General features: G+C 46.4%; 1 protein-coding gene across 2 annotated transcripts in view; it reads left to right on the forward strand.

Annotated features, from left to right (window-relative positions):
* The first annotated feature begins 22,934 nt into the window (after nucleotides 1–22,934).
* Nucleotides 22,935–26,500, forward strand: part of SERTAD2 (SERTA domain containing 2) — a 74,802-nt gene continuing 71,236 nt past the window's right edge. The window contains exon 1 of one of the 2 annotated variants that reach the window (XM_066547812.1): nucleotides 22,935–23,179. The gene's annotated coding sequence lies outside the window, so the exon portion shown is untranslated. Of the gene's footprint in view, nucleotides 23,180–24,798; nucleotides 24,896–26,500 lie in introns of those variants that run through there. The other variant, XM_066547811.1, reaches the window with a different exon arrangement.

Genomic DNA, 26,500 nt, shown 5'->3' on the forward strand with positions numbered 1-26,500 from the left:
TCCTTAAGACCTCCCATTGCCTTTTCTGAGCTCCAGGGAGATCAGCAAGGCCAAAATGGGATGGTGGGGGAGCAGCAGCAGGGAAAGGTAAGAAGGACTGGCTGGAAACCCTCAGACCCAGGGTGGGGAGCACTGAGGCTGGTGTAACTTCTGCCCCATGGGGCCCTGCAACAGATAACCCTCCCCAAGCAGAAGGGATTTGCACCTGGAGCCTTGGTTCCTGTGGTTTTCTCACCTGGAAAATGCCCTGCTCAAGGGAAGGATCCCACAGAGCTTTATGAAGGCAGCAGTCTGACCCCAGCACATCATTGAGATGCCAGATTTGCAACAGCCTCTACTACAAAAATTTTGTTTATTGCTTGAATGGTGTGTGAAGAGAATCACTGTCTTATTTTTGAAGCCCTTCACTTGTTCTTTTGTAGTTTCTGCTAACCTGGAGGAAGGTTAGCAGGAGCCTGGTGTTCTACCCTTAGGGTATGAATCAGTGTGAGTGGGCACAGGATAACTCATAGCCTGCCTGCCTGCTCACTTAAGGATCTGCTCTTTGCACAGCACCAGAAGCAGGGCTATATTGCCAAATAATCCCTCATTCCTGAAATCATCTCCACCAGCACTCTGAAATATCAAGAGATAAATACTAATTTCAGTGATTCCCTAAGCCACCCTCACAGAACTTGTCCACAGTGTTTATCTGTATTGTTTCAGTCAAAAATTGTTCTAATACTTCTTCTTGGTAATCATTTGAAAAAGCCATTGCAATGTGCCACCTGCCCCTCTGCACAATGTGCCTGTCCCTGTATTTTATGGGCAGCTACAGGAACCAGATGCCAGGGTGAGGAAGACAATTCCCCCATGGCAAGGAATATCTGGCCCTTTGGCAAACTCCAAAGACCATTGTGTCAACCAACCTCTCTGGTGTCGATTCTGGTTGTGCAATCAGGTTGTACAGGAGCTGGCACTAAAAGCTTGCTCTTCCAGGCACCTTCTGTCTCCAGGTGACTTTTGAATGCAGAAGATTGGTTGCTTTGCCCAAAAGACCTGTTTTCTTGAAAGCTTCTCAGCTTATCTATGCTGTCTTTGTTTCTCAGCTGAACCCTTTGCTAGCCTCAGACCTAACAACATTTCTGTTCGGACAGTGGCTTCTTTTTTCCTCGGAAAAGGTTTATGCACTGACCTTTTCCACACACACCTCACTTTTGCCTTCTGTTTGTCTCACCCAGCTTCAAGCAGTTCTCTGAAAAACCCAAATAAGGAGTTTTGTCACCCTGGGTTGTCCCTGTAGTCGATGCCCCACAAGATAGAAGAGATTTCTCCCAGCAGGACTTACAGCTTGGCATGATGGTGTTCTCCAGGTCCTTCTTTCCATTTGAATGACCATGGACATCTCAGACAGCTTAGTGGTATACAATGATAGGCAAGGCAGCTTAGAGCTGACTTGTAATTCACTTATGCTATGGGGATACCAGAGATGATGTGTCCAGGCATCACTCAGGTGATGTGGGCTATGGGGCAGGGTGGGATTCTTCAGGTCCCAGACCTGAAGAAGAATTTTGTGGAGTCTGCTTTGGGAGTGCATTTGTGGGTATAGAAGAGCCAACAGCCACATGAGGTGCAAATGCAATGAAGAAAGTAGCCTTTGACTGGTGTTATTTTTTGGCTGGTGAAAAATATGCCTTCTGTCTTCCATCAAATGCATTGAAATTACTACATTAAATTAAATAATTTCCTCCTCTTTTTTCCCCCTTAAATATACAGTGCTTTGTTTCATATAGTAACATTTGCTATAGTAGAATGTCAAATTATTGTGGTAGAACTAAACTACTGTGGCTTGAAGACTTTTGCAAAATATGGGGTTTTATATTAGACAAACATGGAGATTTTGGTTAGTCTGAGGTAGCAGCAAATGAGGCAGAAATAAAAAACTTGGAAAGTTAAGAGACTGCTCTCTCTGTTTGGTTTGCTACTTACGTAGGAAACATTCTTGATTTTATAGGAAACTTTCTTTACACCCCTTCTTAAACTGATGCTCTATTTTGCCAGGATCTGAAACATAAAAATTTAAAATAATGGACTGTCCTGCATAAATTATGAGACATTTACACCTTGAATGCATCTTCTTTCTATTTTAAATTGTCCTTTTCCCAGAAGGGATTGCAAAAAATGGGCTGCTTTGAAAACAGTCTTCCCCAGCCTGCTGATGGAAGGAGGGATGATGGACATGGTTTGGATTCTACATCTTGTTGCTCCTGGGGCACCTCTTGCCTGCTCCTTCTGCCTGCAGGAGAGGAGAGGGGTCCAAGGGCAGAACTGCCAGGCCAAAAGTCACAGTTATCATGAGTTTCATCCCCAAAGCCATTGAGATGTTCATGCAGAAGGGTTTCCCCCTCTGGGCTTTAATTTCAGCAGCTCTAGCTGAGGAAACAGAGAGGGACCACCAGGTCCCCATCACTGCAGTGGACAACAGCCCTGGGAGACCAGGTTAGCTCAAAGCTAGCTCTGGAATAGCTGCTCTTGCAAAATGGCCACACAGTAAGTGTCTGAGTGGAAAAACTTTACTAAAAGGTGCATTGTGCTGCCTAAAAATAACTACCACGTCTTTGTCCAAACCACATGCCTCCAGAGGGCTCCAGTATTTAAGCACATTTGGATCAAAGAGGAATCCTAATCAGGGAGATGTTTTGCTCTGGCCACAGATCTCTCTGAAGTCACTGGGAAGCATCTGCAGAGGCTCTGGGAGGACTTGGCTGTCACCCATGCCCAGGCACTGCAGCAGTGAGCTGGCTCTTGGAGCAGTTTCCTTTAATTGGGGCGATCGATCGCTCACGTGCAGAGGAGCAAATTAAAATCCTAGGAGCTTGGCTCTGTAGAGAAGCTCACAGCTGCCCAGGGAAGGCTGAGGGACTGACACAGAACTGTGGCCTTCTTTAGGCTGGAACAGGACTTTAAGGTCATCACATCCAATCATGAAGGCAGCACAGCCAAGGCCACCACTAAACAGTGTCCCCAGGTGCCACATCCACACGTCTTTTAAACACTTCCAGGGACAGTGACTCCACCACTTCCCAAGGCAGCCTATTCCAGTGCTTCTCTAGAAGCTTCTCCAGACCCTTTCCCAGCTTTATTGATCTTGTCTGGACATGCTCCAGCACCTCAATGTCTTTCTTGTAGCAAGGGCTCCAAAACTGAAGACAGACAGGGTTTGAGGTGCAGCCTTACTTGTGCTGCATAAGGGGGACAATCACTGCTCTGGTCCTTCTGGACACACTACTTTGGTGAACAGGAGGTATCACTTGTCACCCCATCCCCTGCCCCATGGAAAAAACTCCCCTCCAGACACCATGTTTGCCTTTTCAAGAGTGCTTGCCTGGAGGGAAGAGGCTCCCCAGAGTATGATGTCTTACCATGGGCTATTCCAGCATATTTTGGGGATACCATGACCTGCCACGCTGGGCCTGTGCCTCCAAACTCACTTCTCATCTGTCTCCCCTGTCTACAGGATTCCTGTAATTCCTCCCAAGTAGATGGATGAGATTTTGGATGGGAAGGGTCAAGGTCCAGCTGAATCCAACAGATCCCCTTCCTCCTTCACCCTCACCCTGTACTTTGTGGAGATCTGCTTTGCTCCTTCCATGACAGCAGACACTTCAAGCACTACTTTAAAAAAATAAAAATAAGATTGTCCCAAAACTCTCTCACTCCCCAAAGCTCCTCTTTTTCTTTTCCCAGCAACTTTCTTTCTTTAAATTTAAGATGGTGCTGGTCACTTTTTCTCCAAAAATACACAAAACTGCTGCATAACTATTTTCCAAATAATTAATCTTTCCAGTGGAATAACTTAAAGCCTCACGTTTCCTGTTATGTTACACAGCTGCAATTTGTAACAAGAGATCCCGCACTGAGCTACATGGGCAGAGGGCCAAGGACGTGGCACTTTACCTACACAAGAGCCCTACATAAATAATCCTTCTCTGCATGTTAAACAGTTAGGTACTGTTCAGTTCAAGAAAAAAAGGAGATGGAAAACAAAAACCTTCCTTTTGGTTGTCATTTCACAGTTTGGTGAATTTTCAGTGGTAATCTCTTTTGTTTCCTAAGCTTCGGGGGTTGGGAATGCACCTTCTCAGCTGCCAGGGGCACACATGCTCAGTTCCACTACCAATAGTTGTTTAATTGATTAATTCACATGCCACACAAATATTTTGTCTGCCATAAAGCTTACAGCCTCCTGTATAACTGGCATTTCGAGATATGCCAAATATAAGCAGAGTAATCCTAACTTCTCTGCCTAAAACCAGGCTTGGGTGGAAATCGTGGGAGATGGCCAGAAGATAGAGGATGTCGCTGGATGGGACAGCCCTTGGAGGGCCACTGGAGCCAGGCATAAATCAGAGCCACCCTGAGATGGTGAGAAAGGACGCCAGGAATTGCACTGTCCCCTGCCAGCGTCAGCATGGGGACAGCTCTGAGGTGAAATGAAACCTCCCTTGGCAAACCTTCGTCCCTCCTCTGCCTGGCACAACATGCAGCTCCCATCACGCTGGAATTTGGGGGTCTGGCCTCCCAAATCCCTGAGTGTCTCTGGTCATATGTGTTTTACATATCCATGATAACAGCATCATACGGGCTGTGGGGCAGATGCAGGGCTTGGCTGAGGTAGTAGCAGTGTTCACGGATGTTATAAATCATCATCAGATTCATGCATACTGCACTTGTACTGCCAGGGTAACAGTGAGAAGGACTGGGATATGGCATAAATCAGTTGTAAATTGTTGTCTTATCAAATTGAGGGAAAGGATTTCAAAGGCTTTCAGCAAAGGCAGATAAGCACAGTGTGCATGCTCACAGATCAACCTCCCAATTTCAACCCTGAAGATACAAGTAGGAGCTTGGCAGAAGTTTGCTGTGGGATGGGAAGGTCTGGAAGCATCTAAACTAATTCAGCACCCAGCCTCCTGTGCTGTCAGTGGGATTTTAGGCATCATTCACTTCCAGACCTCTAAACACACTCAAAGCATCTAACCTGTGGTTAATTGGACTAACATGAGGGAGGTGGGATGGAATGGAGGATGTGTCCCTTGAAAGAGCAGGTATTGCTGCTTGTCTCCTCTTTTTGGTGAGGAGATGAGGGTCTGAGTGCAGCAAGGTAAAAATCACAGTTCACTCAGCCCAGTGAGGCAATGAGCCTGGAAAGATTGCTTCCAGCACCTCCCAAATTTGAGTGACACTCCTATCTGTTTTGGGGGTTACCATGAGACTTCCAGGTGATGGAGTAGTTTTGCTGGGAGGAGTGAGTGAGGAGACTGCAGGCTGTGGTTTCCCTTGGCCCTACCCATGGCTTGTGCTCACACTTGACAGGATTCACCCCAGGTGATGGGCAAGAGCCTGGTGCCCATGCCAGGACCAGTCCCAGCTGGTGAGCTTGGCTGCCCTGGGCAGAGCAGCCGCATCAGCTGCAACGTACAGGAGCAACTCTTCACAAGGGAAACAGTTTGAAATTAGGCAAACAGGAGAACGGCTTCCAAAAGGCATGAAAATTAGCTTGTTTCATGCTTAGAATAACCCCATTACTTCAATATCCTGAATGAATTATGTCAAACTTCCCATGCACACATGCACACGCACAAAATCCCCCTTTGGGCTACTTAAAACAGGGAGAAATTTCAGAAGAAGCAGCTCCTGAAAAGAGGGAATTTGAAACAAAAGTGTTCTTTGGAGCAGAACTATAAAGTGTGTATGATTGTGCTTTGATATTTAGAATGGCAATTGTTCTTCTTATTGTGAAATATATTTCTTTTGTACCAGCAAATCCTTGAAAAAAGCTTAATCTTGCACACATTGTGCATTAGGAAAATTCTCAAATTAAGACCTGTTTAGGACACTGATCAATGCAGCGGTGAGGAAAGCCAAGAGGAAAAAAAAGCAGTTCAGAGAGGGAAATTTACTGCCTTCTGGACAGAGAGGGCTATTTATTGTAAGCAAGAATGGCGGAGCTTACACTGCATTATGAGAAATGATGTTTGTGACTTCACTTCTCCTATGTGAGAAGGTTTGCACCCAGATAAAGCAGCTATAGAGGTAATTGTTCTTCAAGAGTGTTCTAATGTTCTCCTCACACATGGGTGTTGTCAAACTCCATGCAACTTTAAGAGCTTAAAAACTTGTTTGTGAACTTTTTTACTTCAAAGCACAGAATAAAATGCTGGACTCACATGAAGTCCTTGCCTTTTCCCCATGTCTGTTCTTGGTTGCTTCTCTACATGTGACTAAACCATGAGTCCACTTTTTTTCATCAGAGTGATCCAAAAGACTGTGTGCCACCTGGAAATGACTTTGTGTCAGCACAACTCTTATTAGACGTCACAGTGTCCCTACCAGCAAATTGGCCCAACCCTGGGAACACTTCTACCCTTCCTTGCATGGAAGAGACACAAATCCAGGGTAAATTTGTATATACTTTTTCCACCACTTGCAGGAATTTGTAGTTTGGATATCTTCTCCTAAGTTTGAAGCAGTGGGTGGCAAACCTTGGAGAAGAAAGAGAAAGGCCAGAATGGGAGATCATATATGGCTGGGGAAAGGAATGTAGCAGGAAAAGTGATGAATTGGTGAAAAGAACAAGCAAGCAACTAAAAAGTAAAATAAACCTACAGAAACATAGAGAAGTTCCAGTGAACAGGGAAAGAGAAACAATCTGGGAATGTCAGGCAGCAATGTGGACAGTATATTTAGTTAAGCCACTGACACTGGTGGGAAAAGTGACAATTGCAGGGTTTAGATCTTAATCCAACAAGGGAATTTCAGCATGAGCTTATTTTTAGACATGTGAGTAATCCTCATGATTTCAGACCAGAAAGGTAGATCCCAGCTGGTATCATCCTGTTGTCAGTGTGGACCTCACTGTTAGAAAAAAAAATGTTTTAAACCTCTTTTAAGTCACATTTTATTTTCCCTGTGGAAAAAAAATTATTCAGATTAATAAAGACATGGAGGTGGCTGTTGTGAGACAGGGAAACAGGGTTTGAGGTTTCCTGTGGGCTGAGGCAGGTCTGCCTAGGGAGGCTGCTCCTGCTCCGGTTGGGTTTTGCTGAGAGCAGGCAGAGCCGGAAAAGCAGAATGATGGAGTCACTTCTGGCATGATGGAGGGAGCAGCAGGACACGGGCACCCAAGACATCACATCCTCAGGAGTGGGACTTGTCTGGTGTAGAGAAAACAGGGCAGGTCACTACTGTGTGCACCCCAGGTGTTCCAACCTTTCCTTGGGTGGAAAGGGAAACAGAAGCGCGCATCTAAGGGTGAGCCTGGCTCGAACATTCAGTGGACAATTTATTATATTTACATTTTAGATGAGATAATATTATTATAGTTATTTATTGATTGTTTCCAACTCCACTGTCTCCTCTTAAAAGTCAGACTAGACAGTAGCTTGATATAAAGTATTTTTTTCACTGGATTATAGGGTGGTTTCTTTTGGAGGGGGAGGCAGCATTGCTAGTTCTTTCTGCATCCACCCTTTTAAAATGCTCTCAACAGTAAGTGTTTTGAAGATTTCAGACACAGTGATGCTTGGAGTGACCCAGCTTCAAGTGACCTGTTCCTACATGGAGATGGTCCTGTTCTCTCTCAGTGACATTTTCTCACTTGCTGCAAGCATTGCAGTGTTCCCTGACACAGCAAAGCCCACTACAGGGTGTTTCTTATGTGCCACAGGTCTCCACTGATACCAAAAAGATTAGCCACAACCTCATCATCCCCTTTTTGTCCTGGGCTTTGTACTGGTTGTCCTGGTTTAGGGCAAATTTGGGAGAAAATCTCCAAAGGAGTTCCTCTAGAAAGCAGATTCAAGTGGCCCCTCCCCCAACTGGTTCGCAAAAAGATTGCCTTGGAGAAAAGTGGAAAAAACCTGTTCTTTAACAGGCAAAGCATTCACCAGCACAAAAAATTCAACAATATTAAACAATAAAACCCCTTGCTGCTCCAAGAGAGATGACAAACTCAGAAAGTCCTTTCCATGGGCTGCAGTTTGTCTCACTCAGTCTCTGATCAGTCCCTCTGGTGCTGGAAATGCCGCGGCCCGGCCCGGTGGGCCACAGGTGGTAGCTGCTGGTGCTCTGCTGGTGTTCAGTCCAGAGCAGGTTTGAACAGGTCCAAGAAGAAGAAAAACCACAGTCCAGGGAACTTCTCTGCCTCAGCTAGCTAAAACTAACTGAAGGCAAAGGAGAGCTCTGTCCCGCCGTCTGTCTATTCTCAGACAACACAGTCCAGGAGCAGGAATGTGGAGGAGTGAGTGCAGCTCCTGAAAACAAACTCCAAGCTTCTTCTTCCTCCCCTTCGGTCTCAGAACCAGTCTTAAAGGTGCAAAACTTATTTCTGGGCTAAACAGACAAATGGGAATACAAGCATCATAAAAGTCACCCCAGGACATTCCAGCCCTTATTCCCATATCTTCAGCTTACTACCAAAACTAATATATAGTCTAACTTTACAAACACATATATTATACATATATATATATATATATATATATATATATATATCTACCCAGAGTATATAGCTATATGCACTATATATATATCACTACAATGACAGTGATATTCTGCAAACAGTGATATTTACACATGGCTCTCAGCCAACAATCAGATCTCCCTGAGGTACACATTGTGTTCTTCCATCTCTCTGCATTATCCACCATGTGCAACCTGGTCCCTGGGCAAAGACAATCCCATGAATGGGTTTGTCTGTACTTGAGGCAGAATTGATCCAAACAGTTTTCCCTAACAAACCTCTGACATGCACCACTGGGACTTTGTCTACTGTATGCAGGGGCTCAGATTGGGCAGGGCGTGCTCAGTTGTTGGAGCCTCGGGTGTTAACTAACCAGGTGGCCTTTGTTAGATGTTGTTCCAAATTCTTGAAAGATTCCCCCACTCAGTGCTTTCAACTGGGTTTTTAACAGTCCATTGTACCTCTCCACTTTGCCTGCAGCTGGTGCATGGTACTCAATGTCCATGTTCCCTAGCCCAGGTGTTGATAAAGCTGTTCTTGAAATGAGTCCCATTGTCTCACCGATCCCACTCTGGATCAGGCCATGACAGATGGTGGGGCTGTGCTTCCACCCCGGGGCAGTCGGTTCCAGGTGTACTGCACACCTCTCCAGGTGAAAGCAAACTGAGGCCTGCATTCCGCTGCCAGAAGAATGGAGAAAAATGTGTTAGCAATGTCAATAGTGGCGTACAACCTCGCTGCCTTGGACTCCAGCTCGTACTGGAGTTCCAGCATGTCCGGCACAGCAGCGCTCAGTGGTGGAGTCACTTCATTCAATGCATGGTAGTCCACAGTCAATCTCTATTCTTTGTCAGACTTGTGCACAGGCCAAATGGGGCTGTTGAAGGGTGAGTGGGTTTTGCTGACCACCCCTTGGCTCTCCAGCTCATGGATCATTTTGTGGATGGGGATCACAGTATCCTGATTCGCTCAATACTGCCGGCAGGGCACTATCAAGATGGCAATTGGCACTCATTGCTCTTCTACCCTCTGGAGTCCTACTGCAGATGGGTTTTCTGACAGTCTAGGCAAGATGTTCAATTGCAGGACGCCCTCTGCCGCTACAGCTGCTATCCCAAACACCCACACGAGTCCCTTTGGGTCTTTGAAACATCCATTTCAGAGGAAGTCTATGCCTAAAATACATGGGGCCTCTGGGCCAGTCACAATAGGATGTTTCTTCCACTTATTCCAATCAGGCTCACATCAGCTTCCACCAAAGTAAAATCCTGTGATGGCCCTGCCACACCAGTGATAGAGACAGATTCTTCCCCACATGTCTCAATGGGATTAATGTGCACTGCGCACCAGTGTTGACTAAGACTTTATATTTTTGTGGTTCTGATGTGCCAGGCCAATGAATCCACACAGTCCAAAAAACACAGTTTTCCCTAGCCTCCAGCTGGCTAGAGGCCAGGCCCCTCTAAGCCTAGTTATTCTTCTTTTCCTGTGCATATATCTTGGAGGTTCTTTCAAGGGGATCGGACATGTCATCATCATCATCATCATCATCATACCTGGCAGTGCGGCTACGGGCTACTGGAGCTGCTTTCCTTTTTGGTGGAACTTCCTCTCTGAGTCTTGCTGTCCTTCAATTCATGCACCCGTTGTGCCAGAGCAGCAGTAGATTTTTCCATCCCATTTCCTCCACAATGTTTTCTCCACAATCACGCAGGAAGAACAACAGTTCAGCTTGTGGGGTGTACCTTCTCTCCTTGTCTGGTGGATGTCTTCATTTGGTACCATGTGAGAACCACACCCTCCAAGGTTCCCCTAATGGGGACAACCCTAAAAAGTTCTGTGCCAGAATTGAGAGGAAAGGGACTTTTTGATTTTTTCGGTCTTGAAGTTGTTGCTTATTTTTTCTCTTATCAACAGTTCAGCACTCCGTCTACATACCAGACTTAGCATACAAAGAGAAAGGCACCAAAAAAGTCACACCAGTGACACACAGGTTCATGGTCTTTTAAAACTATTTTGTCCAATTAACTCTTAGAATGTATTTTATTTCTACCTTTCTACCAATAACTAAGTATTTGTCTGTTCATGCAACATCTGCATTGCGTCTCTTTCTAACTAATCAGTCTGTGCTACCAACACTGCAGAAAATGGAGGAGATGAAGAACAAGAAGGAGATCAGACAATGCCCAAAATCCTCCATTCTTGTCTTCTATCTACCTGCATACTAAAACCCCAAAACTCTAAGTTTTCACCCTGTGATAAACTATACCACCAGCTGTTTCACACACTCATGGATTCCAATTTATCCCAAAGTCTTGGAAGATTTCTGTATGGGCAAAGGTTAAAAGCAGTGTTCTCCTGGGGATCAGGACTCCTCAGGACAGGCAGAGAAATATTCCCTGTGCCCTGGGTTCCAACAGTAGCAGAACCTCTGATCTGTATTGCTGAGAGTTGGAGAAGGTCCTCTTTTATCTCCTCTTTCATCTCCTCCCTGAGTTTCTTGTGATTCTCCTCTGTCTTACCTTCTAATTTCTGCAGACACGTTTCCACCACTGCGATTCTGGCATGTGTTGGGCCATGTACAGCATCCGCATATGCTCGGAGCTTCTTTGCCATATCAAGCACAGTCTCATCCCTCTCATCCCGCTTCATTATTGCTAAAGCAGAAACGTATTTTTGTGGCCCAAGTTATACAAGTTTTCGCCACATCATGGATGTGCATGGTACCAAGTGTGGATTTACAGTGTCTAGGTCATCATCAGAGAAGACAATCTCTGCCACTGCCATTTCTCTCAGGCATTGAATCCCTTGTTTTATGGTCTTCCACTGTGTTTGCTGCATATAGAGATCATCTGCGCACAGGTATCTTTGTGCAACACTTTTCAGGACCCGTGCCCAGAGGCTGTGAGGGTTTGCCTCCCTCATCATTCCTTGGTCGATGACAGGATCATATGACAGGGATCCCAAATGCCTCGCTTCAGTGCCATCCAGAATTATAGCATTGCTTGCAGCATCCCAAAGATGGACTAACCAACTAATTATGGATTCATTGGGTCTTAAGTGTAATACTTCCTTAGGTGACAAAGGTCCTTCAGGGCATAGGACTCAATTGTGGCTTCTGGTCTTGTGTCAGTTGCTCTGACTTCTGATTTTGTCAGTTGCTTTGACTTCTGATTTTGTGTCAGGTGCTGGCTTTGAGGGTCCTTCCCCCAGATCATCATCATCGATCACTGCCTGATTGGTTTGGCTTGGGTGCTTCTTCCCCACTGTGACTGCCAGTGGCTTAGGCTCACTGTCTGGTTTAGCTACAGCTTGGTGGGGTGTTGGCTGCAGCCTGAGTGACTGTGGTAGCTGCTGCTTTATCTCCCTGCCCCCCACTTCTATCTGCTGCCCTACTGTATCTAATAGTGTGCGATAAGCACAGGCCAGGTCCCAGCTTATTGCAATGAGCCTTTTCTCTTTAGAGACACCATGGCACTTCTCTTTCAGGTATTTCCCCACCTCAGCTGGGTTCTGAATTTGTTCACGTGGAAAGTCCCAGACTATAGGGTCAGAAAACGCCTTCAGGGTTTGGCCCATATCCTCCCATTCACCACACCACTCAGGATTTTCCACACCTGGGTCTACTCCTGGGTCAGAGGTCTCATCAGCTCCTCTGGACATCTCAGCCCTCATTCTAGACAACCTGCAAATCCAATGGAGGAAGTCTACCAGACTAAATATCAGGAAGGTAAACTGAACATTCTCAAAAAGTGACGTAACAGATTCAAAGGAGAAGAAGGAAAGGAAAGGCTGGAAAGCCTCATCTCCTGTTCTGCCTCTGACAAACTGGGTGCAATTACTGATAAATCCCCAAAACATGCTACTGGAACTGGGATGCAGGGTAGGACGAAGAAACCATAAACCATACATATCTTGAACAGACTCCAGTACCTTTGTAAACTCCCTGTAAACCATTATCACCGAGCCCAGCACAATAGCTGTTTTAATCCATGCCCCTCTACTATAAAAGCTACCTATTAGGGACAATACTGGAGCTATTTCTGGATAAGAAAATAAACATAGGGACCAGAATGGTATTAAAACCTCAAAAACACCTAGGGACCAGAAACACATGAAGGCCTCCACCCAGAGAGACATTATGAATTCAAGCAACATGGTTACTGACTGCTTTTCTGTCCCAATACAGAGTAAGTACAACCAAAATACAGTCAGTACAGGTTTTTTCCACTTTCTCAAGCCACCCTCTAGGTGCCAAAAAATGTATTTGTCCTGGTTTAGGGCAAATTTGGGAGAAAATCTCCAAAGGAGTTCCTCTAGAAAGCAGATTCAAGCGGCCCCTCCCCCAACTGGTTCGCAAAAAGATTGCCTTGGAGAAAAGTGGAAAAAACCTGTTCTTTAACAGGCAAAGCATTCACCAGCACAAAAAATTCAACAATATTAAACAATAAAACCCCTTGCTGCTCCAAGAGAGATGACAAACTCAGAAAGTCCTTTCCATGGGCTGCAGTTCAGCTCACTCAGTCTCTGATCAGTCCCTCTGGTGCTGGAAATGCCGCGGCCCAGGCCCGGCCTGGTGGGCCACAGGTGCTAGCTGCTGGTGCTCTGCTGGTGTTCAGTCCAGAGCAGGTTTGAACAGGTCCAAAGAAAAGAGGAAAAAACCACAGTCCAGGGAACTTCTCTGCCTCAGTTTTAGCTAGTTCAGCTAGCTAAAACTAACTGAAAGCAAAGGAGAGCTCTGCCCTGCCGTCTGTCCATCCGCAGACAACACAGTCCAGGAGCAGGAATGTGGAGGAGTGAGTGCAGCTCCTGAAAACAAACTCCAAGCTGCTTCTCTCCCTTCCTTCGATCTCAGAACCAGTCTTAAAGGTGCAAAACTTATTTCTGGGCTAAACAGACAAATGGGAATACAAGCATCATAAAGTCATCCCAGGACACTGGTAAACCTACTGGCTATTGAAATATCCAGAGAAAACTGCACCTCCTTCTGCAGAGGCTGTTCTTAGACAACTCCACACTGCTCCAGAGCTTCACCATCTTCAAGGAATTTAGGAAATTAGGATGCCTTAAGGGGTCCCAAGTTGCTGGGTGCAGAGTGATGTCACAGAGGGATGGTTCCTCCACTGGACATTGATGTGGCATTTTTGGGCCCCATGGAGACCCCCGAATCTGGGAGAAATCACCACCTTCCTTGGAATGGAGCACATCTCAATGCATTGGCTGATCAGAAAGACCTGTGTCTGCCTGCCTGTGACCTGGCATCTTCTGCTTAACAGGTGGATTTTTAGCAAATAGACCCATATAAGAAGAATTTGTCAGCAGGTTACTCTGCTTCTTTCCATTGGATTGTTGTGAGACCCTTCAACAATGTCCCATCATTAAGAATTTATTTTGGAAATGGGTGGAAAGCAGTGAGATTTGGCTAGTCCATCCTCATCCTTTTATCGGTGACATTGTGGGTCTCTGAAATTTAGAAAGTTAAGAAAAGATAAGGAAAATGCCATTAACTGGGCTCCTTCAAATATATATCAAATTGCCTGCAAGTTTGCCAAACCTTCCAAGGAGGAATTAAGGAATACAAAAGAGATGGAGAAATGACTGATAAGAAGCAGATCAGGTGCTCAGAAAATATAGCATTGTTGCAAAAACCAAAAATGAACATACAAATAAAAACAAACAAAAAAAAAAGGGGGGGGGAAATAATTGGAGTCTTATTTTCATCAGAATAAAAATTCATCTCCATGATTATGCAAGCATTTTATACTGTCTTAGATACAAGGTCTGTGGAAGAATTGCTTTACCATAGCTTGCTGCTACAGAGCTGAGCGGGAGCTCAGGAAAGCAAGGGCCAGGTCCTCTATCACTCCAGTCCTGAAACTGGTTTAGACAGCAATGGTTTAAAAGGACCAGGCAGGAGCAGCAGCTTTATTTATGGGAGGGTTGTCTCCAGTGGTGTGAAGTGATGGTGACAGTGATGGGAAATTTGGGCTACAAATGCTCACTAGCATCCCTGAGACGTTTGCCTTTAGTCAGCTTTGAGAGCAGCATTTAAACCTGCAGAGGAGGGATCACTAACAGTGATGGCACTGAACCAGCCTGTGCATCTTGCCCACCTTTAGCTCCTCGTCTTCCTCCTCTGACCTTTTACTACGGGGAGAGGAGGAGTGAGCTGGAGGAGCAAACAGCAGAGCAGGGCTTCAGAGATCCTCCCAACGTCCAAGTCAGGAGCGACATAGACCTTGAACACCCATTTATCCGAGCAAGGAGCATTTATCGGTGCCAACCCGGCAGTCGCAAGAGAACCAGAACACGCTTTGCAACACTCGGGCGAGGCGAGGCAGCTCGCAGGGACTCGTGGATCATTTCCCCCCTTTACTCCCCGAGCCTGCCTGCGGCAGACAGCGCTCAGCCCCTTTGCCCATCCCGGCCTCCCGCTGCCGGCTCCATCCCGGCCAAGCGCAGCTGCCGGGCTCGGGCCCCGCCGCAGCTCCCGCTCCGCTGGCGCGGCTGCAGCGCGGCGGGGCCGGGAGGGCCCTGGTGACGCACCCGATCGGTATTAGAAGACTTCACTGGCTATTTATAGGCCCCCACCGACCGCAGAAAGCTCTTGGCCTCGCTTTTTCTCCCTCCCTCCCTCTCGCTCACTGGCTTTAGCTCAGCACAGGAGGGGGAGCAAAGAAATGCTGTCAGTAAACCAGAGAGTCCAAGCGCGACATTCCCAAGCACAGCAAAATTTCTGCCCCTCCGCTAGTGGATTCAGTCTGAAGAAATGATTTCCAGCATGCCGGCCTTTCACTCTGGTGTTCTTTCCTCCTTTTCAGCCTGGATTTCTTTCCCGTTTCGCTGCCTTTTTTTTTTTTTTTTTCCCCTCTCTCTCTGCGCAGTTTCACTTTCCAGTTCCTGGCATTGGCTTGGCTGTTCCTCAGCAGGGGTGGATACACACCAGAAACGGGGAGACCTCTCTGTTGAGCTTGGCAGATTTCCCCCGTTCCTGCCAGGAGCTTCCCTGTGTGTCTCTCTCAAACACCCAGGCTGAGCCCTGACCCTTATTTTGGCCCGGCATATCTGATGCTTTCCTGACTGCAGGGCCAGGCTTCAGCTCCCACGTTCACCCTCTGAAGGACAAACCCATGGGCTCCACCCTTGTCACCCACACATCTCTCCAGCCCCTGCCCTGTTCCCGTGCTGGTGGGTGAGTCAGTGAGGACTAAGCAGAGCTGTGGATGGAAATTGTACCTACACATCGACCCTGGGTGCTTCTTCAGCATGGATAACCACAGCAGTAAGTTTTAAAGTGCTGTTGTTGCAAAAGCACAGTCTGCTCCAGTTTGGGGCAGAGGTGGCATTTGGAAATGTGAGTTAAAAGTTCAGTACACCTGGATACGGGCAGTGAGGTAAAAACTATGCCTAGTGTCCACAGCAAAGGCACTGATGGAGAAGTGAAGCCACCTATAATCACTTCAGTGAAGTGAAAAATAGAGGTCACTGGAGGTGCACATCCATTCTTTTTTTACCAAAACAATGCTGATTTTCACAATATTTATTGTCAGAAGCATTTCTAACAGAAACACTCCCGGTCTGCATGCAGGCCCTCAGGTTTATAACAGAGGTAAGAGAGGACGACTGTGAGAATTAAATCTGGAGCAAGCTATTCTTCTGCTTTGTCAGTGAATTAACCATTGCCCCACCTGAGAGGCTCCGTTCCTTGCAGCTCCATCAGCACGTCAGGGCTAAAGCAATCAGGGAGCGGGGTGTCTTCTCAGTCTTATCCTTGAATAAATCACTTTATCTCTCAGTTTTTGTATGGCACCCTGCTCCTCGCTTATCTCTGTGGACTTGCAGGCTCCAGGGCTCTCTCCCACTGCAGGGCAGGATGTCCAGCACCAAGGCTTGCAGAAACACTGGCAGACAAATAACAGGGCCAGGGTCTTTCTCTTTGGAGAGAAATGGCACACCCAGCTGCAAACAGCTGGTCCCAAAATTAATGCATTATGCTTTTCAAATTTATTATTATTTGTAGTATTTACCATGTCCAGTTCTGGGCTCCTCAGTGTAAGAGACATTGAGCTCCTGGTCCAGCAGAAACAAAGCTGATCAAGGGACTGGAGCACCTCAGTTCTGAGGCTGGGGGAGCTGGGGCTGCTCAGCCTGGAGAAGAGACACTGGGAGGAACCTCATCCATGTCTGTCAGTGCCTGCAGGGAGGGGCCAGAGCATGGACCAGGCTCTGTCCAGAGGCAGTGGGACAATGGGGCAGGAACTGAGGCTCAGGAAGTTCCACCTGAACATGAGGAAGAGCTTCCCTGTGCAGTGCCCGAGCACTGGGACAGATTGTCCAGAGGCTGTGGAGTCTCCCTCACTGGAGATTTTCCAGAAGTATCTGGACACACTCCTATGCCATGTGCTGTAGGACAACCCAGCCTGAGCAGGGAGTTTGGATCTGATCCCTGTGGTCCTCTCCTGACCCATTCTGTGATTCTGTAGCTCATCAAAATGAAGACACAGGAAATTCACTTGAACCTGGGGATGGTGTTTAACATTTGGCCACAGAACCAAGGGCATGCTTGACAAAAATTACTTTTTCTTGACAAGCTTGTCCCTTTGTAACTTTCTGATTCCATTTCTAAACCCTGATGTGAACGAGACTCTTGCTATAGGTGTCTTACAGCTGTGTCTTACTCATGACCAGGTCATCTGGGATGTGTGGGACTGGAAACTGAGTAAGAGAAAGGAAATTCTTATTCCTTCTATGCTGTTTCTTTAGAAGCTTCACAGAACTGTGTTTGCTGTGTCTGCCAAGGCGAGCAGGCTGCCAATGATCAAAAACAAGGGGATGGGAAAGGGATGGGAAGTGTTCTGGCAAAGGGAAAGCACCCCTTCTCACCTGACCATGCTGGAAGGTGCATGGTGTGGTACTGAAGAGTCATGTACCCCATTGACCCCTCTCCTCACACTACTTCTCTGCAGAGCTGAAAGCCTACAGAACCTTTTTCAGAGGCAAATCAGTACACATGGATTCCCCTTGCCACAAACGACAGCTGGGACACTTCATTTTTGCATCCTTCTCAACTTGGAGATGCTCCAGCCCTGAGAACTGCATGCTTACCCTGGAAATGTGGGATAAGCCAGTAAAATTTCAGGATGCCTCTGGAAGGCTGTTTTAAAAGCAGATCAGAAGCAACAGCCTGCACAGGAAAATTTTGATTTATTCCTTAGTTCCTACTTCTTCAGTTTTGGAGAGGCACATTTATAAACCACAAAAGCAAATTATCCCTCCACTGACAAAGACCCAACCTTGACCTTTCTGCAGCGCAATTAAAATGTAAAAGCATTTTTGCCATATGACTAGAATTGTTCCTTTCATTTACACCTCATTTTCTGCCAGCACCAATGTGTAAGGTGGTCATGACTCACAATAAATGTCTGGTAGTTCTCCTACAATAAAATCCTGATTTTGAGGAACTTCCAACTTGAGCTTGACAAAAACCTCTTAAGATGTAACTTACTCTTGAATTCAACATCCTGGTCCACATACAGCTTTGTTTCCTCTGATTTTTGTGTGTGAAACTTTCTCACCAGGGGTATCTTAGAAGTAAATCGTGTTCTCATGGATCACACAAAAGCAATCCTGCTACAAGTACCTGACCCTTGGCATTTGACAGAGGAATGTGCTTGATTCACTGCTATCATTTATGGCATTTTTGCCAGTGCTGCAGTTGTGCCACTCCATTCCTAAGCATGAAAAACCACACAGGCTCTGCCTTGGATGGGCTGCAGTGAGATGACAACTGGTAATGCTGAGATGCTGCAGGTGGCACACATGGCTGGGCAAGTTTGCACACAAGCATTCATTAGGCATTCCAGAGCTCTACATAAAAGTTCTGCTAATTTCTACAATAAACCCGTGGGGGACAAACTCCATATTTAAATTGCAGTTCCAACTTTGGACTTAACACTATTGTATTTTAATATACTAAATGTCATGTGGCTTCTGGTAGTGGAACAATACAAGCAACTCAATGTGTTATGCATTCATGGATTAGGTTGTAAATGTTTGTAAACGAGGCAATAAAGCTGTATGAGCAGAAGCATTTAAAAGATAATAGTAAAGTAATTTGAGTTTTAAAATTATGGGAGAAGTTGGTGTTTGGCAGTGCTGCGTGGGGAGACAGACATTGGACAGCTGAAAACATTATAACCAATAGAATAACACACTCCAAGGTGAAGAGCAGCTTACAATTGTGTATAAATGGCATGATTTAGGGATAAAACATTACAGATTTTTTTGCCTTTACATAAAGGAGGGTCTGTTTTCTTGCAACAAGACCTCTGGATCTTCTCTCCTGGTTATTTGCAAAGTAAAGGGATCAGGAATGTGATGCTAAACTTTTGGACAATGAACATGAGCATGATTATGTGATGGTAGTAATGACATGAAACTTAAATCTCAATCTGTCAAACAAGACAAATTGTTTGTCCTAAAATAAACCAATTACTTTTCACATAACTATTTGGAAAGACAAATGTCATTTAAAAAAAGCAGGCATATTACACTGGTATACCTTTGTTTCCAGTTCTACTTCACAGAGTAGTAGATCAGAAGCACCCAATATCTAAATGAAATTTATAAAATGGCAATTATCTCTGTTTCAGCACACAGTATTGTTATTTCTTTGCTAAATACAGCTGGTTTCCAAGAATCGATAAACTCATTGCAGCTGGACAATGTTTATAGGCCTGTGGCAGAGGATGGTTTCCAAAGGAATTTAAATATTGCAGAGAGTGGTTTTATATTCCAGGGCCCCAAGTTTGCTTTGTGATAGCGGTTTAGTTTCACTGTTGCTCAAGAAAGAAGCCCTCTGTTCAAGAGGGAAATGCAGAAGGTGTGAACAAATAAAATGTTCAGCTCTCCTTGCCTGGCATAGAGGACTAGGAATCAGGATGGCGGAAAAGGAGACAAGACTGGATAAACAGCAAAGCTACAAATCCTGAACAAATCAGACACGTAATACTGGTTTCCATTCCCAGAATATAAATTAACACCTGGTAAGATGACTGTGTTTTTGAGATAAAATTTTGCTTTCCATTAATACCCTCTAAAATGAGCTTAAAAATCTTTCCATAAACATTTCTATCCACTAATCTAATTGATGGGAAGGCGTTCAAAAAGTAAACATAGATGAAGGAAATTCACTGCTTTTATTCACTTAAAAGTGAGTATTTGCAGTTTTTTAAAGGTATTCCCTAAGGTCAATAACTAACTAAACAATCTTATTTTGTAAACAGCTGTGGTGCAGTAAAAAAGCCAGGCTCCAAAGGTCTTTGTGTGAAACTATCAACAAAATAATCTCAATTATGCTCAGAAGAACAAATATTTTTAGCAATTGTTCCCCTCAACATGATAGACACCTTCTGATGCTCCCTAGAAGATGTAGTTGAAAGTGAAGTTTATGTCAGCAGGGCACCTGCATGGGATCAAAGATTTCTGACTGCTTGGGATGTGCATGGATGTGAGCAAGGAGGGGTCAGGCCATCTTGCCAGACCCTGAATTGATTCAGGTTTTGAAGCTTCAAACCCAGGAGCTTCAGGGGAATTACTCCCTGCTCACAAGGGCCCCTGGGACCTAGCCCAGCTTCAGGCACACTGCACACCTCAAGCAGACCTGCTTGCCCGAGCTCCTTCTGCTCCATGTTTTGTGGTTTGGTTCTCTCAGGTGAAGCCAGAGCCAAACCCATGACACACTTCCTGCAGTTTTACCCCACACCCAAATTACAGGGGGAGAGCTGCTGGATCTCCAAGCCAGGACACCAACTATCCCTGCAGAGCTGATCCTTGTCTACAAGGCCCCAGCTTACCTGTGAGCATTCCCAGTTTGGTAGAAATGTGTAACTGCTAAGCCCAGTCTCACTGAGGAGCGGCTTAGCTCTGTTCAGCTGAAGCAAGTGCAATCCTAAACAACCAAACGTGCAAAACCCAAACCAAACCACCTCAGACAGAAATCACCTTTGGCAGGCAGGCTGCATTTCCAAACTATTATCCGTAGCTGTGAAATTGAGACTTTAAAATAAAAGCCTTCATACAACTGCTGCTTCCCTGCCAGCGCTGGCCCTGAAAAAACCCTGCTGCATATTGGGAAAACTGCAGTGCCGTGATGATGTGAAACATTCCCTCGGCTGCTGTCTCTGAAGGGTGTGCAGAGCCCCTGTGCAAGGCTGTACAGCGGCACAGGATGAGTGCTTTTAGACTTCCACCAGCCACAAGCAATCGTGCCCAAACTCACCAGCTCAATTTCTGTGTCTACTCTGTCAGATTATTGCTGCTAAAGAAGGTACAGCTACCAAAACACAATTGTCTGCCCTGAGACTCCCACCCTTTTCAGCTCTTTGAAGAGGGGTATAGGTATATATATGGGGGGTTTTTTTAATCTATCATTGAATGGTGAATGCTCTGTTCATTCTGTTTGTCAAATTGCACAGGACCTGATGCAAAGCCCTCCTTAGTGCAGCATTCAGAAGTCTCCAAGCATGAGTCAGTGTGAGCACTGCTGAAGGCTGCAGAACCCTGCAAGTATGTTAACCTCTTGCTAATGGCAAGGGGGGGTTGAAAGATGACAGATCCTAAATTCTCTGCTTTTGTTATCAATTCAAAGATGGGAGTCACTGATAAACATCCTTCATTATTCCCAACGATTAGTCGAAAAGAAAATCTTACCCCCACCATCTTTTTTTTCTTCCCTTTTTTATTCTGACAGGATGGCTTTAATGGTCTTATTTTCTTCCCCTTTCATATTAGAGCAATTTGTGTACTGTCTATCCTGGATTCTTGCAAGACACTATGGGAAGGATGGCAGAATGAGGCCTTAGATGCTAAGGCACAAATCAGAGAGCCTTCTTTTGGTGTATGGTTTAACAATTCCTGCTTCAAATGAGGAACTGTGAATTCTCCCTTCCAACTCCCTTGGATTTCAATAAAAGCAAGCAGGAAAATACTGTAATTAGTCCCACCATTTCTGAAGTGAAAAACATTAACAAATTATTGCAGGTTACCATTTTTCAGCTCTTCAATTACTGTGGATGTCAAAATAAGAAAAAAAATCCGTATTTATAGCAGTCTGTTGATGGAACAAGTTTTTAAAGCAAACAATATTGTATTTTTTCAGCCTGTGAAAATGCCAATGTAGCCCTTATTCTGTTATCTCACTATCTTATAGAAATCTATCAGCTGTTTTGTGCTTTTACTGCAAAAAGCAGGTTTTAGTATAAGAGTTAGTATGTAGAGATGAAGAGGTGAAACACAATTTGAGTATCATTTCCTTCACGGGAATTAAAATGTTGGTAAGGTTCCAGTATTTGTTGGAAACTCCTACTGGGCATTACTTCCTCCTCGTGCCCAAAATAAATTCCTCAAATATTAATCATTTCTGATAACAGCGTTGCTTTTTTACACCACTGTGGCTGCTCCAACCTGTCAATTCCCCCCTCAGCAGCAGGAGAGAGGAGTTGCTATTGCTCTCATTTTTTTTTCCATTCACCTGGTTAAATTCTGATACCGTACGGGATCCCGGGATGTGCTTTGTTCTCTAGAAACCTGTGACAATCAAAAAACAGCCGAGACCTCGAGCCGCGACACCTGTCAAACACAGGCAACAACCCGCAGCTCCCCACTTCCAGACGCCGGTGTCCCGAGGGAAGCCGAGGCTCTCCCAGCCCCTTCCCCAGGCTTTTCACCGCCGCCGGCGGGGCCTCCCCGGCTTCCCCCGGACCAGGCCCCGGCCCCGCTCTCCTTCCTCCCGCGGGAAACGACCTTGGCGGCGCCGGGGCCAGCCCCGATCCGCCCCGGCCGCCTCCCGCTCGGCAGGCGGCTGCGGGCCGAGCCCTTCCCCTCCCCGGGGTCTCGAAGACGCCGGCCCCGCCTGGCCCCGCCGTGGTTCCGCCGCCCGCGGCCGCCGCCCCCGCTCCCTGCGTGACCATCTCCCCGCCGCGCCCCCGCGCGCTTCCCATTGGTCGCCCGCCCCGCCAATCAACCCGACCCTCGCTGCCGATTGGCCGTCGACCGGGCCGGCGCGCGGGTCCCGCCCCACGGGGCTCCCCCCGGCCCTCCCCGGCACTTGGCGGCGGAGTGTCCTCAGAAGACTCGCAGGGCCGGAGGGGCCGCTCCGCTGCCGGCGGCCGGCCCGCGTTCCCATTGGTCACCCACCCTGCCAATCCGCCGGGCCGCGGTGCGCCGTTGGCTGCCGGGAGGGCGGGGGGCGGGGCGATCCCCCCCGCCCCCGCCCGCGCGGTGCCGCCCTGTGACCAACTCCCGTGTGTGAGTCACGGCAGCGCCGTCAATGCCGTGTGCGGGCGGGCGGCGCTGCCTGGGCTGCCCCGGCCCCCCTCCCCCGGCACAGGGCTGGCGGGCCGCACTTGTCACCGTGTCACATCCTCCCCGCCGCCTGCCGACCCGGCTCACCCTCCCCAGCTCGGCCGCCGCCCGGGGCCGCCGCGGCGGCATGGGATAGAGCCGGGCACAGCCGCCCCCGCCGCTGGTTTCACGTTGACCTCCCCGCGGTTTAAATCCTCCCCCGCGTGTCCCCCCCGCCGCCTCCTCGCCTCCCCCGCGGCCCCTCTCTCCGCCGAGCCCCCGCTCCCCCGGGCGCCTCCCTCGCCGGTCCTCGCCGCGGAGCCCCCGGAGCGGGTGAGTGCCGGGCACGGCCCTCCCGGGCTCGCTGAGGGGGCTGGGGGTGCGGGGGCGCGGGCCGGGGCAGCCCCGGGCCGTGCGGGGCGGCCCCCGACAACTGTTCCAAAGTTGGGGCATTCCCCTCCCGGCACAGCCTGGCGCTGCCCGCTCGGACTGCAAAAGAAGGGGAAAAAAAAAATTGGTGTAACCCCCCGGCGTCGTTGCCAACTTCTAGTGCGTGTCGTGCTGCCGGCGAATGTAATTTTGATTTTATTTTGGTTATTTTCCCCGCCCTGGTTGAGGCTGTGGTGATGGTTGACGTGCGGGTATCCCGAAAGCCGCCCGGGTCGAACAACCCCTCCATGCCGGGGTCTGGCCACTGTCCGTGCTGGAAAAGCGGGGAAAGGCACCTTTTGTATTTCTAGGTGCTCCATCCTCTCCCCACCCTGTCAGTGCTGGGTGTTTCGCTATTACCTGGCTTCACTTGCCGTGGCAGGAACATGCGTGTTTGGAAGGGGGAAGCCGTGCTCCGCAGCGGGGAGTTTTGGTGTTTTGGCTTGGTGTTGGGAGTGCTTGATGTGAACTGGTTATGTCTCTGTTTCACTGCTATTGATTTTCCTTTTCTTTTTTCTTTCCCCTCAATGTATTTTTAGAACATGAATGTGGTGTATGTTGTCGTGTGCTGTACGTACAGAGCAGCTAAAATAAAGCAGAGGCATGGAAAACCCCAGCAAATAAAACAGTGTTTCCATGCACAGGGCATCCAAAGCCTCAGTACTCTGCCAGGTTTATTTATTAATGTTAATTGCTCGATCTTTGTAATTTATATCATAGGAAAACTAATTGCTGAATTGAAGGTTTACCAAACCTCACAGTGCTCCAAAATCATCTATCTCAGGCATCTGAAAAATAAATCTACTGAATTTTTGTTAAGAGGAAAGGCCAGCATCATTCTGGGAATCCTCCACATGAAGTTTCTCTTTCTAAAGGCAAGCACTCTTGTAAATAAGTCCTGATAAAGAATGGCTTTACTCAGTGAGCACTCAAGTGTATGCAGAAGGTCAGTGAATTTCTAGAGAAAATTAAATCTTCACTAAATCTTGTCTTGCTTTTATCTATAAATAGAGGGAGGGAAACAAAAATGAATCAGCTGTGGGATTAACATGAAATAGAACATCAGTCCTTTTCCCAAGGGGTAACTTGCCCAACATAACCTGAAAATTTCAGAAATTTTGCCTTTATGGGGAGGGGTCCTTCAACTGCAGTCTGTTGAATCAGTATGAAGTGGGCTTGTTTCTCCTCTGGAACTGGCTTGGCACCAGTGTAACTTCATTAACAGAGCAGATTTGCATTAATGTGAGGAGCAATCCAGAAACTCACGTTTTGAGGAAGGCCCCTGTAGTAATGACGTGCCAAGTCGTGATTCCTCCCCTCATCAGACCCAATTACACCACCCTTACTCACTCTGAGTGGCACTTCACTGCGCAAGTGCTCCCTGCGATGCTTCTGTGACTACTTGTGTACTACAGTGCCAATCCGGGTGAGGTGGAGTGGCGCTTGTTTTTCTCATAACTATTTTATTCCCTTGCCTTGAAATGACAACGTGTTGGATAACTATTTTTTCCTTGGGCCACGAAGAAAACTTCTGAGGATTAAATGTAAATCTGCTTTGTTAAGTGACCTTACCAAAACCCCCCTGTTTGAGACTTCTGTGCTGCCAAGTGAAACGGGCAGGTAAGTTTTCTATGTGTTTAGCTTTCCCTTGTTTCTACAGCAAGTAGGAAAAAGATTGGTGGAAAATTAATTATCTTGTCCTGAAATTCCTCTGCGCCTGTGGGATTCCACACCTATATGCGGTGTTCAAGTTGGAGTTGTTTCTTACTTCCCCTCTGTCTCTAGAACCGCCGCCACCCCCCAAACATTCACATTGCATTGTTAAAGTGTTTGCTGTTGAAATCGCTGGCAGAAGGATCAGGTCCTCGGCTGGTTTTCTTAAAAGCAGTTGATAATGACTTGGATGTGATGTTGTAGAAAGATAATATTATCTGGTGTGTCCATAGCTCAGATCCACTGTTACTACAGTCTCAGAAGAAAGCTCTGTGCTAAGAAGCCTGTAAAGAAAGTGTCCAACAAAGCAGAATTGTCTTCTGCCTTTCTGTACTTATTTATAAATCTCTTGAAAGTTTGTTTGATAGTCTTTCAGAACAAGACAAGATCCCTGCATGTTTGTTTCATGTTTTCACTTCCTCCTATGACTGTGTTCATTGCTAAGCCTTTGTGTCACTGATTGAGATGTTATTGTAATTAACATTAATTATGCAAACTAGATTGTTTTTAGAGGCTCTCCAACTCTGTATTGATACTGTCAACTTGTTTGTTTGTTGAACAAAAATCCAGGCATTTCACCATTCTCAGAGGAAATAGATTAACCGATTCCAAGTAAATTTATGCATGGGAAACCATAGCAAAATCAAGTTATATTAGCTCAAATGGCACGCTGAATCTTGATGGATGTGGTGAACCAAGTATGGCTGGATCTGAACTATCAAGGCAGGGCAAACAGGGGGAGCAGGAAAGGGGACTCTAGGTACAGTCATTCAGGGAGGGTGTTTACACTGCAGAGTTCCATTACATTTTTTCCAGATAGACAGTACTAGGATCAAATGGGCTGAATTTTGCCATCCCTAATTGAATGAAACTCTCACTAAAATATACTGGAGCTGCCTGCTTGAATTTTTTTGAGAAATGGAGAAAAATAGCAGAGTTTAATTCATAAATTATTTAGGATGTTTTTGATTTTAGACTTGGAGAAGATATTTTCCTTAAATTTGGTTTAGAAGGTGTTTCAGGGTTGTCTTTTTAAAATAAAAGCTTAATAAAAATATCTTTGAAATATACATCCCTGTAGCAAGGGTAACATTTTATAATTTTTTCACAATTTTAATTGTAGTGACATCCACAAAAGTCTCCATGTCTGATTCCCAATCACCCTCTTGAAACCCCTCTGAGCTGAGAAGGATTTTAGAATTTCTCCCTAGAAGTCAAAATTGTTGCAATATTTGCATGTTGTATTCTTGTGTACTCTTAGGAAGAAAAATAATAGAGGCAGGGAGAGTTTAAATGGGAATTGGTTGTCATGATATCACATCTGAAAATATATGCAGACTGGCAGATTATTCCCTGTCTTAAAAATCAAGTCTCTCTAACTTCTCATTTAAATAAGCAAAATTTGGTTTGCAGTTTGCTTTGGGTAATAAAAGAGATTTTTCTTTTTTGTTTCTACTCTTGGTGCAGTGGTCCTCTGGAAAGTTAGAAACAGCGCCCTGGGGCTCAGCGAAG

This window comes from Molothrus aeneus, chromosome 3 (genome assembly GCF_037042795.1).
Source record: "Molothrus aeneus isolate 106 chromosome 3, BPBGC_Maene_1.0, whole genome shotgun sequence".
Classification (NCBI taxonomy): domain Eukaryota; kingdom Metazoa; phylum Chordata; class Aves; order Passeriformes; family Icteridae; genus Molothrus; species Molothrus aeneus.